General features: G+C 42.4%; 1 protein-coding gene and 1 long non-coding RNA gene across 2 annotated transcripts in view; both read left to right on the top strand.

Moving 5' to 3' along the window:
* The window catches only part of LOC116430820 (uncharacterized), a 165,599-nt gene extending 161,693 nt beyond the window's left edge, over positions 1-3,906 (top strand). Inside the window, exon 4 of the long non-coding RNA XR_004235795.2 lies at positions 3,849-3,906. This is a non-coding gene — a long non-coding RNA (uncharacterized LOC116430820). The remainder of the gene's footprint in view (positions 1-3,848) is intronic.
* Positions 3,907-4,852: 946 nt separating this feature from the next.
* LOC116430945 (uncharacterized) overlaps positions 4,853-17,070 on the top strand; it is a 211,816-nt gene continuing 199,598 nt past the window's right edge. Inside the window, exon 1 of the mRNA XM_076367637.1 lies at positions 4,853-5,119. The gene's annotated coding sequence lies outside the window, so the exon portion shown is untranslated. The remainder of the gene's footprint in view (positions 5,120-17,070) is intronic.

The raw sequence follows: 17,070 nt of genomic DNA, 5'->3' as shown, positions 1-17,070 counted from the left end.
GAAAGAGCGGGACGGGGTTTCGGGCGTAGGGAAAGGGACGAGGGAGGAAAGGAAGGGTGGAGGGAGGGCAGGGGGAACAATTAAAACACATTTATACGCCGGCCAATTCGTGATCACCATTCTTGTCGGCGCTGGGCCCTGAATAGGTCCCTGGATGACGTATTAACTCATATTTGTCTCTTGACAATACCCGGCTAAACTCTCTGCCCAGGTGTCCGACGTTTTACACTCTTCCCATCTCTGGGGAGGACGTACGGACGACGAGCGTGCATGCCCGGAATTATAATGGGATAGACCATAACAGGACAAGAGGGGGCGAGAGAAAGAGAGAGATCGAAAGGGAGACCGGGCTAGTAGTCCCAGTGGTAACAGGATTTCGTGAAAGAAAAAATTTCATTTCGCCGTGGAAAGGGGTGACGGCGCGGGAGAGGCGTCCACGGTGTCGTAAATAGGCCGTTACGGGGAGTAATAACAGGTCCCGGCATCGATCTCGATCGGAACTGAGTGAACCGCGTAAAAAATTAAACGTTTGACCGGCCGGGGGACAACGCGCGAGCGAATGTTGGCGGACGGGTCACGGGTGAATTTTGTAGCGAGGAGTTCTTTCCGGAGGATTTTTACATCTGTCTCTTCGTGAAAGTTTGAGCACCGACCATCGGGCTGCGGAGAAATTGGTTTCAATCTTTGCTGGGAATATCGTTGATGCTTCTTTTTACCGGGCCCGTGTAATTGGATTTTCGTTTGACACGTTGGTTACCGGTGACTGGCGCTGCTAAATTGTTTCAAGATTATCAGCCCTTTGCGGTTGAACATAGTAATAGCGACTTCAAGCTTCGATGTATACAGTCGACAGCTGTGAACGAGTAATTTAATTATTCAAACGATAGAACATTGATATGTGGCGTTTATCTTTTTCAATATTAAAAACTTCGATAGAAGATTACAGTTTTTTATGGAAAGCATTTTCGGTAGTTTCAGAAATTCTAGTTTGCAAAATGTTGTAGAGGAGAATTTGGGATAATGTTTATAAGGGCATCACTTATTAAGGATGCTGAGAACATCGAAGAGTTAACGAAGAACGAGGTGCAATACAAAAGATGAGATAACTCGTCTTCTTCGGCTGAATAGATTGGAATGAAAATTTCTAAGTGATTATCATGTAAATATGATCATGGTTCAGAAACGGATTTTAAGAAAGTTTAATCGTGGATGGAGGGAATGATCGATAAGGGGCGAAGAGAGGAGCATTGCCGGCCCTGTCGGTACAGTTCCACATTCCTCGTTCTCGACGGGTGGCCCGCTCCCCGAGTATCGCTGTCTTCCTCCGCTTCATATTAGAGACACGACAGTTCCGTTGTGTGTTTTTGTGATTGATCACGTGATCTCGTCATTCGATATAATAAGATTCGCTTTAATCTGCCGGGCGAAGGAACGATGCCGAGTGCCGCCCGCTCCGCCGCGCCTCGCCTCACCACGCTTCGACTCGCCTCGCCGCGCTCTCGCAGATTACCGCATACCGAGATAAAAACTGTTAAGCATCGTTCCCCGTACACGGCCGCATATTATTTCTCTGATGCAACAGTGTGGCACATTCCTTCTTGCGATAGGGAATCAGGCTGCGATCGTTCTGCGTGTTCTCGCAACTCGCGAACGCGCAACCACCGATGCTGCATCCGAGGGACCAGTGTGCGTTTAGAACCCTGCGATCCTTGGAAACTTCAAGAACTTGTAACATTCTTATCAATTAGATTAATATAATCTCATTAGATTATACGCTACTTATAGCAGAGAATTCTATTCGAGATAGAGTAACGTTTTAAGGTTATTTTCATTTCGAAGAATCAAAAAATAGTAAAAAGACATAATGCTCGAGTTCCTATGAATATTGGAACAGATGTATTGTTAAATGGAAAATGGTGAATTAGTAATCACGTAATAATATAAACACTGTAATGCCTTTCATTTTCTTCTTTCCTCGGAGTCACGATTGCCACAGGGGATACAATATTCTTCAGGATTAATACACAATTATTCGTAAATTATTGCTACAGCAGCAAATTGCCATCACTCGTAGACAAAAACATCGGCAGAGGCGTGTTCACCTCGGACACGGCGTACGGTCGAAACAGAAAGCGAGACATCACGTGGTTAAGATTCATTAAAATCGCAAACACGACGGATCCCCGTTCAGCCAGCGCCCGGCACCAAACCGAAAAGGGTGGAAGCGCACGAACAAAACGAAGAAAACGGGGGTAGGACGGCCGGGGTTGGAAGGAAATTCGTAGAGCCAACCGTATTTTTTTCCGATGCCCGGTGGCCGGCCGGGGAGTGCTTAATTAGCTGCACATCCGTGCCGCGGGAAACGTTACATCATGAAATGTTTCGAAGCCCGCGCTGATTACGCCCGGACCGCGTTTACACGGCGAGAAAACTTCGGAATTATTCTCGATTATTCAAATTCGCAACCCTTGCCGCGAGCCGCGGCGAGGCACCGATTCAAATTTATGCAAAAATCCGGCAACGCGAACCGCCCGTTCTTATTAATATGGATCAATTTTACGTGCGTCTCTCCTCACCGACCCCCCTTAGCCGCCCTCCTCGTTCTACACTGTCCGATTCGTGTCTCGTACCCGTCGCTTGTTCCTCCTTTATCTCCTTTGCGTCGCCTCAAATTGGACCACCTGAGCGACGAGATGCTCTCTGGTTGTGAACGATGTCTGGCTGCTGGATAACGAGTGCTTTCTTGACTCCGTCGTAGGAAGTATTTGAAAAATTATTGAATTCCTTTTTTCAACGGATTCTTGTATGTTTGTAACGTTAATTGTTAAATGTTTGTTAATTCTTGTATAGGTTTAATACTGTTTGCTTTTGCAATGCGTTCTGTAAACTGGTAATCGAAAATAATCATCCCTTAACCCTTTATGGACGAAGATTCTCTGAAATGTACGACACCTTCAGCAGATGAAGTTAAATTATATATTGATTGCTTAATTAAAAGGAAACTACGCGCTGATCTCTTGCGGTTTGAGTGATTCAATCATTTATTCGCGACTTAGTCTTCGAAATATGAGCATCTGATCTCGCCGAAGTGTCGACATTTTTTCTGACTAATTACAAAGCAGATATTTCGAGCGAGCATCAATCTTAGATATACATGACTTGTAATTGTTCGTTTTTTTATTTTAGTATTTATTTTTGTAATTTATTTTGATTTATAAATATATTGTAGGATTCTGATAATAGGAAATACAAGTAATCTGTTGAATATTTTATACTTCTAAAAATGGCACAACTGTGAATTTTATATATTTTCGTCGTGAGATGAACGAAAATGAATGCATAAATAATGGTGTATGAAGAATTCATTCTCCACCGAGCGTAATCATATTTTTGATGTAGGAAACTAGTTGCGGTTAAATTCCCCGTTGCCGAAAGTTAATTAAAATGAACTAATTAACCAGCCACCATGAACCAATTTCGCCACTTCAACAATAGAACCCTTAATGTGGATGCATTATATAAGAAGAACTTTGAAGTCTTGGGATGCCCTTAATTGCAACATGGATCGCAGTTTGTGTGCCCATTAAATATCATTACGGAGATCCGTGCAAAAGGGCCCAATGCCGAAAGTTAGGGAAATTTAAGTTCGATCGCGGTATGGCTTGTTCACTATACATTATTCTGTAATTCCGTCTTTACGAACTTAATCAAGGTATTTTGCACTTCCAAAGGAAATTCATTCGCGATCTATAGTGGTGATAAACGAAGTTTATTAAATGACACAATCTTCCTTTTAATTCTTGATATTAGTTGAACATTCTTTTTTACCGTTATTCTCTTTTTTCCAGATATGCTGCGTTCAATGGGGTACTGCTTTTACGAGAATCAGCACCCGACTTTCCAAACTTGGGATATTAGCTCTTCAGGAGACTAAGGGTGAGCTTATTCCCGATAAATTGTTGTTAAATAGAAATATTAAGCAAGTTAATGAAATACATAAAATATTTACTACATTAAGCATTCATTGAGAAATATTAAAGTCAAATTTTATGATCATTAAAAAAGCTGTTTAAATACTTAAGTATTAGAAATAATGAGATATTTTTTCCGCGAATTATTATGAAGGTTTCATAAAGTATTTTAATGAATTTTTCATTATCTGCAAGAAGTCATCGACGAGTTAATATTTATCAGTAATTCTCTCTCGCAAAATCGTGTCCTCATTTACTACCATTTAAAATTTATTCGAATCAGACGCAGATTTATCATTTATTTCATTCATTAAAAGTATTCATATTCTTGCGATGTATATTATGGAACTTGAAGAGAAATGAACGCTCTTGGAAAAATAGGTCATAATTGTCGAATGAATATTTACGTACGGAACTCGAATTTCGAAGATTTGTAGTAAGGGAATCATTTATTTAACGTAAAATAAGAAATGTTGCATTAAAAATTCAATAAAAATGAGTTAATATAGAAAGTCCAAAATCATAAATATGTCAATACCATCTAGAAGAGATTACATCTTACGCTTATGCACTTAAATTTAAATTAATCTAAATTACTATGCTTCCTTCGAATCTATCGTAACAATATAAAATGTACACACCAAAAACAAGAGACACAATCCAGAAGAAATTAATTCACATAAAAAACCTTCAAGCAATAGAAAAAAGCCATTCAAAGACGCACGCGTTCACGGACAATCGTCGCGGAATGCCGGCCAAATAAGAAACAATCCGCGGGGGTCCGTTCGCCGAGTCGGATTGGCCGTAGCCGGGCGTGGGGAAAGAAAATATTTGGGGACCGCGTCACGCACCCACGGAGATTGCACGCGACGAGTGCCGCCGGTAAGTCGGTGGCGCAGGAATATCGCGGAACCACCGAATTTCGTATTCCCGGATGGTAGGCTAGTCAGCTTCTGACAATACCGCCCAAGTGACGTCGTCGTGTGTGTATGCGGTATGTACACCTAACTGTGCCGTACGAAATGTCCACCTGACCCTGCCGTAGCAATGTCTTCAAGCCTGCGCGAGGAAATCAATCAAGAATTCTAAGAATCAACAATCACAAAGTCACAAACACATCCTACAATATTGGCGCGTAATATAAAAAAGTAAGTCACAATCAATATTTCTTTTACATAATTAATTACACGAAACAGTGAGTTAGTGCTGCTACCTTCAAACTGATCACAAATGGCTTCTCGTTAATCACACGTGTTTGTAACGAGTCGTAACGAAATCCTTCGAATTAAAACAGGTTTGCGCCTATTTACGCGGAAACCTAATAAATTCTATATCAAATAGCGAACAAAAAAAATCCTGTGGAACGAGCGTGGAAAGAAAGGAAGGGATCGAGGGGGTGAGTGTCGCCATCGAGGTCGCATCAAAAATTCGCAATGGAAGACAATGCTCGGTTGATTTGGAAAAGCGCGTATCGATGGGCCGGTCCGGTCAGCGGATCGCAAGAGGTATCAACGGAAAAAAAGAGACGTTGAACAAGAGGGGACCCGGCGGCGAGCGGGGTGAAAAAAATTGAACGGCCGAGGCATTTTGTTTCCGATCGTTGCACGAATGAGCCGGCAAATTGGAGTCAAATTTAGCCGGGGCTTTTGCGAGCCGTTTAAACCTTTCGCTATACCGTGGCCGCTCTGTAGAGTTTGCTGCACGCAAATGAAGAATTGTCAGCCAAATACGGTTCGAGAGTGGTAAGGGGGCGGCGGCAGGGGATGAATGGGGCGTAATGCCGGGTCTACCCTGATTGTTGCCCTCTTCTCTCCCTTCCTCGACCTCTCGAACCCATCGGAATTTCCAGTACGAATTTCCGTCGGTGCCTGCGACGTCACTTCCGTCCTAGGGACAAGCGGAATCGTCAGGCTGCGGCTCTGCTCCGCTCCGATCCGCTCCGCGCCGCGTTTCGGCTCGCGTGGCCTTTGCCGCCCGCCGAGTTCCGGCTCATCTCTCTTATCTTTCGGAGGATCGAGATTTTCCACGGCTAATGCCGATTGGTTTGACATTCTTCGAGAAAATGATAGCAATCGTTTCGATTTATTGCAATGGGATCTTTTGAGTGTCGTACTTTCGTGTCAGTAGGTCATGATTAGATGATTTGTATCATTTTTACCGGTGTTTGATCGTAGTGCATAAAATGTAAGCTTGTTTCTTTTTTTCTAATGGAAAATTTATTAACGTTTCACTGAGATTGTTTGTATCCCGGAAGTTGTTTTTTCTATGTATGCTTCCATGTTAATAGTTGCAGAATTGCGTTTTGAAGGGTGGTTTCATTCTTCAAAAAGTCACGACACTAAGAAGAATGCATTATGTAGTAACTTCAGTTATTCTATATTTTATTTATTTCTTTATCTAAATTACAACATTTATTTCTAAATCTGTGAAAATATAATAAAATATAAAAGAAGCTTCTGTGTTTAATTTTTATCCGTGTATCGTCTAATTTCAAACAATTTTCGACATCACGCCAGAAATTGATGCGTTATTCGATGAGCGTGTTCACAGGGGTATAATAAGGGACAGTGTTCTTCCGTAACGTGGAATCTGATGAAAAACTGGTATACTCGAGGCGGACAATCATTTCGAAAGTCAGTATTCCTGCGGATTAATGAAGCGTTTCGTTGATTCGAAGGCTGACCGCTTGCGCTATTTATTCGATTACCGGCCAGGATCGTGATTGGTGGGTAGAGGCCAATGAAATTCCCATACAATATCGCCCCATGTCTTTCACAGTCCGATGAACTTTGACAATCGGAGCTTTCGGTATTGAAAGGGAACGCGGTCAATTTGAGCCAAACGATCGCTGACAGGCAGAACTCTGACCGCACTGGATCCCTCTAAAAACCTCGAAAACGCCGAATAATGCTCTTAAAGACCGTGACAACTTTTCTTTCATCGGTACCAGGTGTGTTCCCTTCTATGGGAAAGCGCGCATTCTTCAGGGAAAATCGTGGACACCGTGAGAGATCTTTTAATAGCGTTCCTAACTTCTGTGTCTCTATTTCCTAACTGACTTCTTTGTTTGTGCCACATTCCCGTGCTCTGATTCTTTAGTGAAAAAATCAACTGGAAAAAAATGTTTCGTTTGTTCGACACAATCACTGTTTTCATCGTAGAACTATGAAATATAAAAAACGTGTATTACGGAATCTTGATTATTTTAAATGAACAATGACGGAATCGCGTGCAACTGTCGAGTTAGCAATTCAGATCAATGAAATCTTGAATAAACACTATAATACTAGCTCTTAATTCTGAACTAGGATTATTAAATAATAGCTTCAACATTTTCTAATCAAATATCACAAAACTGCTTTCTGTACTTAACGAAGTTCTATAATAAACTATATTTATATGTATTTTTCTAGTAATAACAGCCATACTGAGTTTACAATATTTCCAACGAAAAATAGTACTTCATTACAGAAACGGCCTGCGTTCCTTATTTTCCACAATGAATGCATAAAATGAAAAATATGTTTGAACAGAGGATACAACTCAAAAACGTGACACGGGGATTCAATGCGTCCATATTTTTTCCTCTGTTGGAACTACCCCAATTTCATTGGGTTTTAACAGATCTCACCCTCTTTACGAGCTGTTCGGTGATAATACGCAGGAGGGACTGAGGTACAGGTATCGATAGACACGCCGGAGCATCGCACCGTGAAATCGTTCTTTCAGTTCTTGCGCGAAGTGTGCCGTACCGGTGTGATAACGGCCAGCAGATAATGATACGCGTAACCATTCGCAATATTGTATTACGTACGCGGTGTCAGAGCATTGTTTCCGACGTGTTCCGCTATCATTCTCCGTCACGGAATGGCCTGACACGTTTTCCCGCCATCCCCTTGGACCACTGCTATTCTCATCATATCACTTATTCCTTCGAGTACAACCGAATATTAATGCAACTCTTGTATTTTACCATTAATTTTTCAATACTTTCAATAGCTAGATAAGCATAAAGTTATTTATATTAATTTCTAAAATAGTGGTCATTTAAAAACTTACCTTTTCTATTAAGAATTCAGCGAAGTTACAAGAAAATAAGAATCTTATTGTACTTCCATCAAGGAATTTCTTTCATTATTTTAAAAATAAATGCTCCAACTGATAAAAAGTATTCCATTACTCATAAAAAATACCCTTTAATTCTTGATTATTTCATATCTTTCCAAAAAATTATTCTTTTTAAAATTCTGTTCTAAGTTTCTTCTAAAATATTGATCGCAGACTATTAAGATAACACCTTGATTATTCAGTTCTAAATTATTTTTTCCATGAACAAAAGAAATAACCCTGCCTCGATCAGCACAGTCGCGCACTCTTTTCTCTTTTTCTTCTTTTCGCTACAACCGCGTTTCATCCGCGACACCCTCGGTGTTGTTTCGCGGGAGTGTTACGTTTCACAGGCCCCTCCCGGTTCCACCTCTTTATTATCGTTATCGTCATCATCATGGCGCGGTTTTAACGTCGATGCCCGACGCATATGTTGCGTTACTTTTCTATAGCCCGCCGTTCTGTCGTCGTTGTAACGAGAACCGCGGGTGCTAACCTTCGACACGATTGCACGTTGAGATCGTGCGATATTTTAATACAGCCAATCCCCGCGCGATCCTTGAGTGCCAATTGTAGAATAACAATTTCATTCGTCGCTTCGCCCATTGTCCCTTGAAAAAGAACGGATCGTTTGGCAATGCGAATTGTTTCAGAGCCTTGTAATCATTGGATTAGGGTAGGTTTAATGGCGGCAGAACCCCTTTCGTTCGTCCTTTACGACGTTTTCATTTTGTCTCCGATTTCTTTGTAACATCGAATGAGAATTCAAACGAATAACTACGGAAGCTGAATGTTACATCAGTGAAATATTAACTCTTTTTGCCATATTTTAACTTAGATAATAGTATAATTATATTATAACATTTTTCCGTTATGAACATTTCACTCTAGCAACAATTTTCGAAATGTAGCTTCGCTAATGCACCGCACCGAAAAAGTTATCGAAACAAAGACATCTATAATCCAGGAATATAATCACGGAAGACGTATAATTAAATGAACTTTTTTAATTAGTTTCGTGTGTCCGGCACGCTCGTGAAATTATTCCCGCGCATTGTGGAACGTCCGTTAGAAAAATGGGTTTGAAAATCGAGGTAGAGAAAGTTACATCCAGATTTTTGAACGTGGAAATTCCATTTCTGAGACGATATATAGGGTCGCGGCCGGGCCGTGGCAAAGTCCAATTATAATCCAATCCGTGTAGATACGAACGGGAGCAAATTTCCACGCATCGATCGCGGAAAGAGTGAGGAGGCCTTGTACTTCGCCATCGCCGTGTTTGGTACTTCACAAAACGGATTTCAGCAGGTGAGGTCGGGTGCAACAGAGGCCCCCGTAAAGAAAGCGTTTAATTAATCCTTTGATCTTGAAAACAGCCTGGCAGCCGCGCACTCGGCTAACGGGCTACATTGATACCAAACTTCGTTAAGCACTTTAACCTTTACGGGGTTCATTTTCGAATTAATCCGGCTTGTCGATTCCCTGACAGTTTACGCTCGTCGAAAAATTTCCCGCTGGGCAATTTTTAAGTTTCACTACGCGCCGTTTTCATTTAATAAATCCTTCTCGCAGGTTCGAATTTTTTACAGTTAATCTATTGAAAACAACGGGCACAGCTATAATTTCCTACGTCACCATTTTGTTATCTATCATTCAGTATTCTCCTCCATTTAGTTTCTTGATTTTATATAATCCTCAGATTTCCTACAGGTTCGGATTGATCCAGTAATTCTTCTGACAGCAAAATATCCCATATTCTTCAACCAGAGTATTTCCAAAAATTCATATTTCAAACAAAATAGTTACAAATCGACTTAGAAGTATCCACAGTTGAATGACCAATTAAAATAAGTTATTCGTTTAAAAACGTAGCTTGCAGTGTCCACAAATTAATTCCCATCCACCCGTCAATGGTTAAAGGTATGAAGGTCCAAGAAGCACCTGTAGATCGTTATCAGTCGCCGGGCAATATTTGCTCGATAATCATCGACCTGCGAACGAAGCCGCGTGATTGATCAGCGTAGGGTTGACGCGGACTATTTAAGGGAGCGACTATAACGTGACGAGGGGTGGGTGGATGGCGAGGGGCGGGGAGAACAAGCGGTCCGCTCACGGCCCCCGTAAATAATAAAACTGCGAAGGTAAATATAATTACCTAACTGTGTGTGTAACGTGTTTGTAAGCGGTCGTGGCGCGCGCAGGAACAACAATCGTAAGGTTCTCATGAAAACGAGACCGCTTTTGAAATGGCGGGCTACGGGTCTCGAACGGCGCGCGACGGCGGAGCAGCTTGAATTAAGATTTCAGCGGGTCCCCGTTCCCCGTAAAGATTGCGCCACTGGCCAATTTAATCTCCAACGAGCCAGATCCTTTTCACCCCGGGCCTCCATTTTGTTTTCATCTGGAAATTACAATGGCCCTCGTAAACATCGACTGAATGGGCCGTCGATTAATTAACCGGAGCCACCCCTCGCCACGCTGACGTCTTCCGGTGCACGTGTCTCTCAGATGAATTCAGACTGAAAAAAACTTTATGCACAGTCAACACGGTTTAACGTTTTCTTTTCAGGTATATCGCGTCTGTGCCGGGGCGGGAGGCGGGTTCTCTTTGAATGTGGGGCGTGCGAGGCGGGCTATTCAGAATGGACGACTTATACTCCGTTTGAATGGAAAATTCAAGTTGGAATAATGAAATTTTTTCGCGGCCCATTACGATCGGGTTATCGCTCTCGCGGAACTGCGGATTAGAGAAGTGTGAATAGAAAATCTTGATTGTGTTCAGACGAAAATGTTGGTGTTTCCGGAAGTCGGATTGCGATGCTTTGATCTGCAATAAAGAGCTAATAATAATAATAATAAAATAATAAATAATAATAAAATATTCGCCGATTTTACGAGCAAGCAGCTTTTTTTATCAAGCAACAACGTAATTTTCAAAAATTGAATTTCTGAAACCGCACCAAAGAAATCCTCGAAACTCAAAATTACCGCTGAACACGACTGGTTAACCGTACCATTACGATTTCCGTCTCGATTCCCTGACTAGACCACAAGCCCAGTATATTCGCTTTCCTCGAGAAAAGAAAAAAACCCACCAATAATATTTCAACCGCCGTACACTCTTGCATACAGAAAAATTTCGTCCACGTGTACCACCCCCTGCAGGTAGTCGAGTGGTTAAAACGTTTTCGTCGTTACAAACCTGGGCTGGAACGGTGGTTTCGAAAGGGGGATGAAAAGTACTCTTTCCTTGACTCTGTAAAAATGATCTCCGGGAAAATTTGATCGGATAAATGTTCGCTGCGACGTTGATCGCAGGGGGTCGCGGTCCTGTACAATGGGGCTGCGGATCGTACGTAGGTAGCTAGGCGAGCATTATGTGTATATCTGGGCTCTTCGAACGAACGAACGAACGAACGAACGAACGAACGAACGAACGAGCAGGTAAATTCACGGGGCGAGCGTTCGAATGCGCCGCCCGTATGCGAGCACTCGCGGGTGGCTCGAGTGCGCCTCGAGTATTTCGCGTAAGGCACGTAGATAAAATACGTTCGATGCACGTACCGCGCGGGGGACGCTGGCTGCCCCTCTCTCCCCAGGGTAATTGGCCCTCTTGATCGCGTTCGTAGGACCGCTTTCAATATTCTCGTTGGCCTTTCCCTACACCGTGCCTTGCGTCCGCGTCTTCCTTCCGCCGTACTACCCGCCTTACACACTCCCGACGCCTTTTCTCCGCAAACCACCGCATTCACCCCTCCACCGCGTCGGCATTCATTAATTCTGATCAATTTTCCTATCTTTAGGACTTTTTGTGCGATTCCGTAATCCTTCGAGTACTGTTGATGACCCTTTCGCATTTTAACGGATGGAACTGCATTGGGAACTTCGTTTGGCTGGCACTGTCTATTTGTAATCGACAAATATTTACTTTCGTATATTTTGAAAAGTGGTTTGGAATATTATGTGTTAGTTGCTGGGGATTATACTGTACTGTAGGGAATTAGATTTTTTATATGGAGGCTAAGTTTTCTTGGCAGCTCATGGTAATTTATTTTGTTTTGTGATTGTTACAAACACTGTCCGAGACGTAACAAATATTCTGAATCTTGTTATGTCGAAAATACATCTTATACCATTGGCTTCTCGCATTGTACGTAAGAAACTAAGAACTGTCTTTCACAAATCGTTAAAGATTTCGCTTCGAGCAAGGACCATACGAAAATTAATATTAATTTCGCCGATGACAGTGTCTGATTTCTGGGGTTAGGGAGCAATGGATCGTAGTCGGACTTCGATGGAGGATTTTTAAAAGTGAACGGGACCTCACGCCAGGGCAGCTGGTTGTTCAGCGGACAGGTCAGTTTGGAATTCGAACAGGCTGCTACCGTAGGAGCTGCTACGGGGCGTGGCAAACGTCAGGCAAATGGAAAGCATCCCTAATTTGAAACTGAGAAGGAAAAGGGAGAGAGGAGGAGAAAGCATGAACAAGTGGCGAAACCCTCTCGCTCTTACACAGTGTCGATTTTTCAGCAGCCAGTCCACGGGTGACTCGAGTAGACCGTGGATTTTGCTTACTGATGCTGCATAATTTCGACGTCCTCGCCGCTTTAAAACGAGCTGCTCGCGCGGCGAAGGAAAATACACAAGGATCAGTATCTCCTTTTACTTTATCGATCTTTCGTGTATTCGTTTCATAGCGAATTCGAATCGGTTCTGACGCCGTTCGGCTGTTTACATTGAAACTTACGCCGTATGCTTGCATTCTTGCTGCTACAGGAGTCAATACACTTACCGGAGACTTCGAAATCAGAAGCTACTCGCGTGCCTGGTGCACAGGGTGAACAGACTTGTTTGATCACAGGTGGTTTACTTGGGAAACCAGTAGAAACGAGGTTAGAACGTGTTTGTTTAATTCAAGAAATTTTCTAAAATTTTTTTCAAATCTCTAACGACTTTTTCATGATCTCTTTATCTCCTAAGAGTACTCGTAGATTAGTAGGGATTTTATTATTTATATCTATTAGGATAAGAATCCCACGTATTCCTGGCGTAAATGATTTTCTTTCTCATGATATACTACAAAGGTAACTTTCGATATGTACTTTCTCGCTATCTCTCTTTGCTCTCTAATCCCTCTAAATTCCGATTCTAATACTCGTGTTCCAACGACCTATTTCGCGTATATAAGCAATTGTCAAAAACTCACACACACACACACATTCATAAATATACAAACTCTGAGGTCACCGCACCTTATCATTATTTCTATTTTATTCGTCCTTCAGGCCAAACACCTATCACCTGTTTACATATAGATGACTTTCGCACTCGCGTTCTCGCTCGCTCACCTATCCAGCTGTTTTGCTGTTAGGCCGGTGATCCACTGCAAAAACGTAACGCTTGCGATGTTTATCGTACAGGACAAGACATGTGGTTTTTCATATGGGTCGAACGGCCGTGACGGCCTTCGCGCTGTTCGTTGCCTTGATAATAATTAAAGAAATCACTCGTCCTACAATACTAGTTCTAAGTCTAAATAACCGGATCCAAAATTAAAAGCAATAACAATAAAATCTTCGCATTTAATTAAAAAGATAATAAAATCAGTTTGTAATTCCTTATTTCGTCCACCCTGCATAATTAAAGATGAAAACGAGAATGTACCATAGTTATCGGAATCTATATACTTCCGAAAATCTCTGTTCAAAACACTTACTGATAATTACTCTCATTTGCCGCACAATCGTCCCTATCTCTTGTTTGCTCTCTCTTTCTCTTCTAGGTGTTTAAACGTATTTTTCTACTCACGTGTGGAGAAAACGAAACTCTGCGAAATAAATTGCGCGCGAAAGTCGAAGGTAGCACCGCGGGCAGTCACAAGGAGTATCCGTAGCGTTTATTGGTGACCAGAATGCAAATAAGGAAAAAATATGGTCTTCCGCGTATCGGGGGACTCGTTTCCAGTGAAAAAAGGGGGCTGGCCAGTTCGGTTGGCGTTTAAAAAAGAGATAAAGAAGAGGAAGAAGAAGAAAAAGCGGAAAAAAAGGAAAAGAAAGAAAGGAAAATATATTTAACACCCCGCCGCGGATCTCTCACCGACGCGCGTCGCACACACCGCGGATATGACCGTTGTAAATTTCCGAGGGGAACCCGTGATTTTTAGTGGCAATGATTTTACAGGGATATGACACCCGCCTACGCGACGCTACCATGTAAGGTGCGTGTATTTTGGCGATTTTTACGAGGCGAGTTTACGAGGCTCGCGAGCCCTTCGCGGCTTTCGTAATGATCTTCGGAAGTTTGCGGAAAAAAAGTCGCTGGCGAATGCCATGGCCTAGTCGATTCCTCGCGGCGGACGTCGCGCACGTGTTTAGTGCTGTTCTAGGACTCGAAGATGCTCCGTCGTCGGCCAGGTGGCGGCCATTTTCGTCACTGAAACCTAGTGAACCATTTTTTTCACCCAGTCGTATCGACTCGCTTCGTTTCAAATCAATTCGATGTTACGTCAATACAAATTGATTGCTACATTAAATTTGGTAAATTCGACATCGAATTATTCATTATCAAATTTGACCAATATAAATATACGCTAGCAATTTTAGTTACAGGGATTTTGAACTTGGTTGTAGAGTTATAGTTTTTCGAAGAGAATGGAAAGGACATTACTCCATCAAAATTTGTTTGCTCGTTAATTTACTCATTCGAAGAATTAAAATACAAAATTTGATAACTGTTGAAATTCTCTTAACCGAAACTAGTAAGCAACATAATCTCCTATGTTGTATAAAAAGAAATCTAATCAACGTTTTACGTTTAACGAAGGAGATCGAAAGTTTCCATGGGTATGAAATAATTAACACTTGTCCAAGAAGAAGAAATCGTCCTGCAGTTCTTCTTGCCAAGTTTCCTTGGATGCAGCAAGTCGATGCCGACCGCGATCGGGACCCGACTTGTCAAAACTTTTATCTGCACTTGCATCAACCAGCAAGGAAAACAATAAAGCAGGCGGCGAGGTGCCCCGAAGGATCCCGTTGGCTCGGTCCCTTCGCCGAAGACAATAGGCGAATCCCTGGAAAGGATCTTGATCAGAGGGCCGTGGTTAGGGGAGAGAGAAAAAAACAATAACACGACCAGGCTCACCGTGGTTTCGGATAATTGCACCGGATAGCTCGAAAAGGTGCCGACCGGCTAAGGACCGGCACGCTTGTCAGGAGGCATTAGGATATCTATCGCGAGTACGGCCGATATCCCGCGATCCGGAGGACTCGTTAGGAGGACTTAGGATTGTTTCTTCGTAATCCAATAAGGATAAAATTCCCCGTGGAGACCGGGCAGCGGATTGTCTTCGCTGCCTCGAACTTCACGATCAGCCTCTCCCGGTATAGCCGGATGTCTGCAAGTTCACCGATTACCATTCCTCTTTCATTATTCTTTCTCTTTTGATTTGATCGTCCTACCAATAATGTCGTACATAAAATTCGTTTAAAATACGAGACATTCATGTACTCGCAACTATTTACACTTGATCACTTTTTCCTACGACTGTTTCTGACATTTTTTTGTTTTCGGCATTTCATTTTGTTTGTTTCGTTTTAATGATTGTTTACAGTACAACTGGATGTGCTGTTTATTTGCATGGTAATTTAACAAATAATGGATCTAACGTTTTCGACAGTATTGATTTCTCGACGGGTCGATGAAGTAATTTGTAACGGTAGGAGTAAATTATAAATAAATTCTGAAGATAGTTACTTGGAACCATAAACTGCGGTGTAGAATACAAAACATGTACGGTCGCTTTGCGTAACTATGGAGGATTACAATCTTTCCAGGTGAAGCCCTTGGATTTTCCTTCACCACGCAAGAAGCCTTGTTTCTGCTATGTTTAATGCGCCTTTTATCGCCATGACGATAATAGCGGCAAGTAATATGTTATACAGACGGTCAGCTGTAATTTAGTGTTTTTGTAAGAGTGTGAAGTAAATGGCTCCGAACTACGCGTGCAAGATACGCGTCTCACGGCAGAGATGTCCGCAGCGAAAGGATTAATTATTCATGTAAATAACTCGTCCGTCCTCCTTCGCAGAACAAAACGAAGCACCTCTTAGCTTTCACGCGGTTCACTTCGAGCCGCAGAAACTCCGCTTGCAATTTTCCCCCCCGTAATGTCGCCTAACTCGAGTCAAGCTAGTCGTTCAGGTGTAATGCAAGCTAGTTTATCTTCATCTCCATTGATTGGCGTCTCGAAATGAACTATATAAATGAAACGCAAAACGAAATATTATTAAATTTCAATGAAGTTTATATTTTATAAATGTTTCAAACGTTTTTACACTATTAATATATAAAAATACACAATCTACTTGAATGACTGGACACATAACGTCGCGTACTTTGTTTCTCGTTATTATTCAAATTCTTCTTTCAAATGTGACGAGAGATAACACTCGCCCTCCATAAGTTCTCGCCAAGCGCATACAACGAAACTCGCGTACCGTGTCGTTTGTTTTCTTCCATTTCTCTTTCTCGGACGCCTGTTTACCATCGAGTAACGTTACGAGACATAGACGATAAGGAATAGACACGAGACGCTAAGGGGGTCGGCGCAAGAGGATGTTACGCGTAGAACACACGCACGAAGATCTGGAGGCCTGGTACACAGTGTCGAAACCTGAAGCGGTGAAAATCGCGACAGCAAACAGCTGTCGCCGGGCCAGCGTAATTCTCGGCCCACGATAAACTCCGTGCTCGACAATATAAAATCTGTACCTGTGAATTACAGCGAGCAAATAACAGAGACGTTTACAGAATAAACGTTCATTGTGCGCCCACGGACGGAACACGACAATGGCCGCGAACTTCGATACCCGTGTTCATTGACACGGGTTCCTACGATATGCAAATTGAAAATGCATCCGGATAAGCCGGTGGGGATCGATACGCCCGCGATCGAGGACTCGCTCTCGGATATATAGCATACACGTACATACAC

Source organism: Nomia melanderi, chromosome 5 (assembly GCF_051020985.1).
Source record: "Nomia melanderi isolate GNS246 chromosome 5, iyNomMela1, whole genome shotgun sequence".
NCBI classification, from domain to species: Eukaryota; Metazoa; Arthropoda; class Insecta; order Hymenoptera; family Halictidae; genus Nomia; species Nomia melanderi.
Note: the sequence above shows the minus strand (reverse complement) of the source record. Positions and strands in the feature narration are given on the sequence as shown.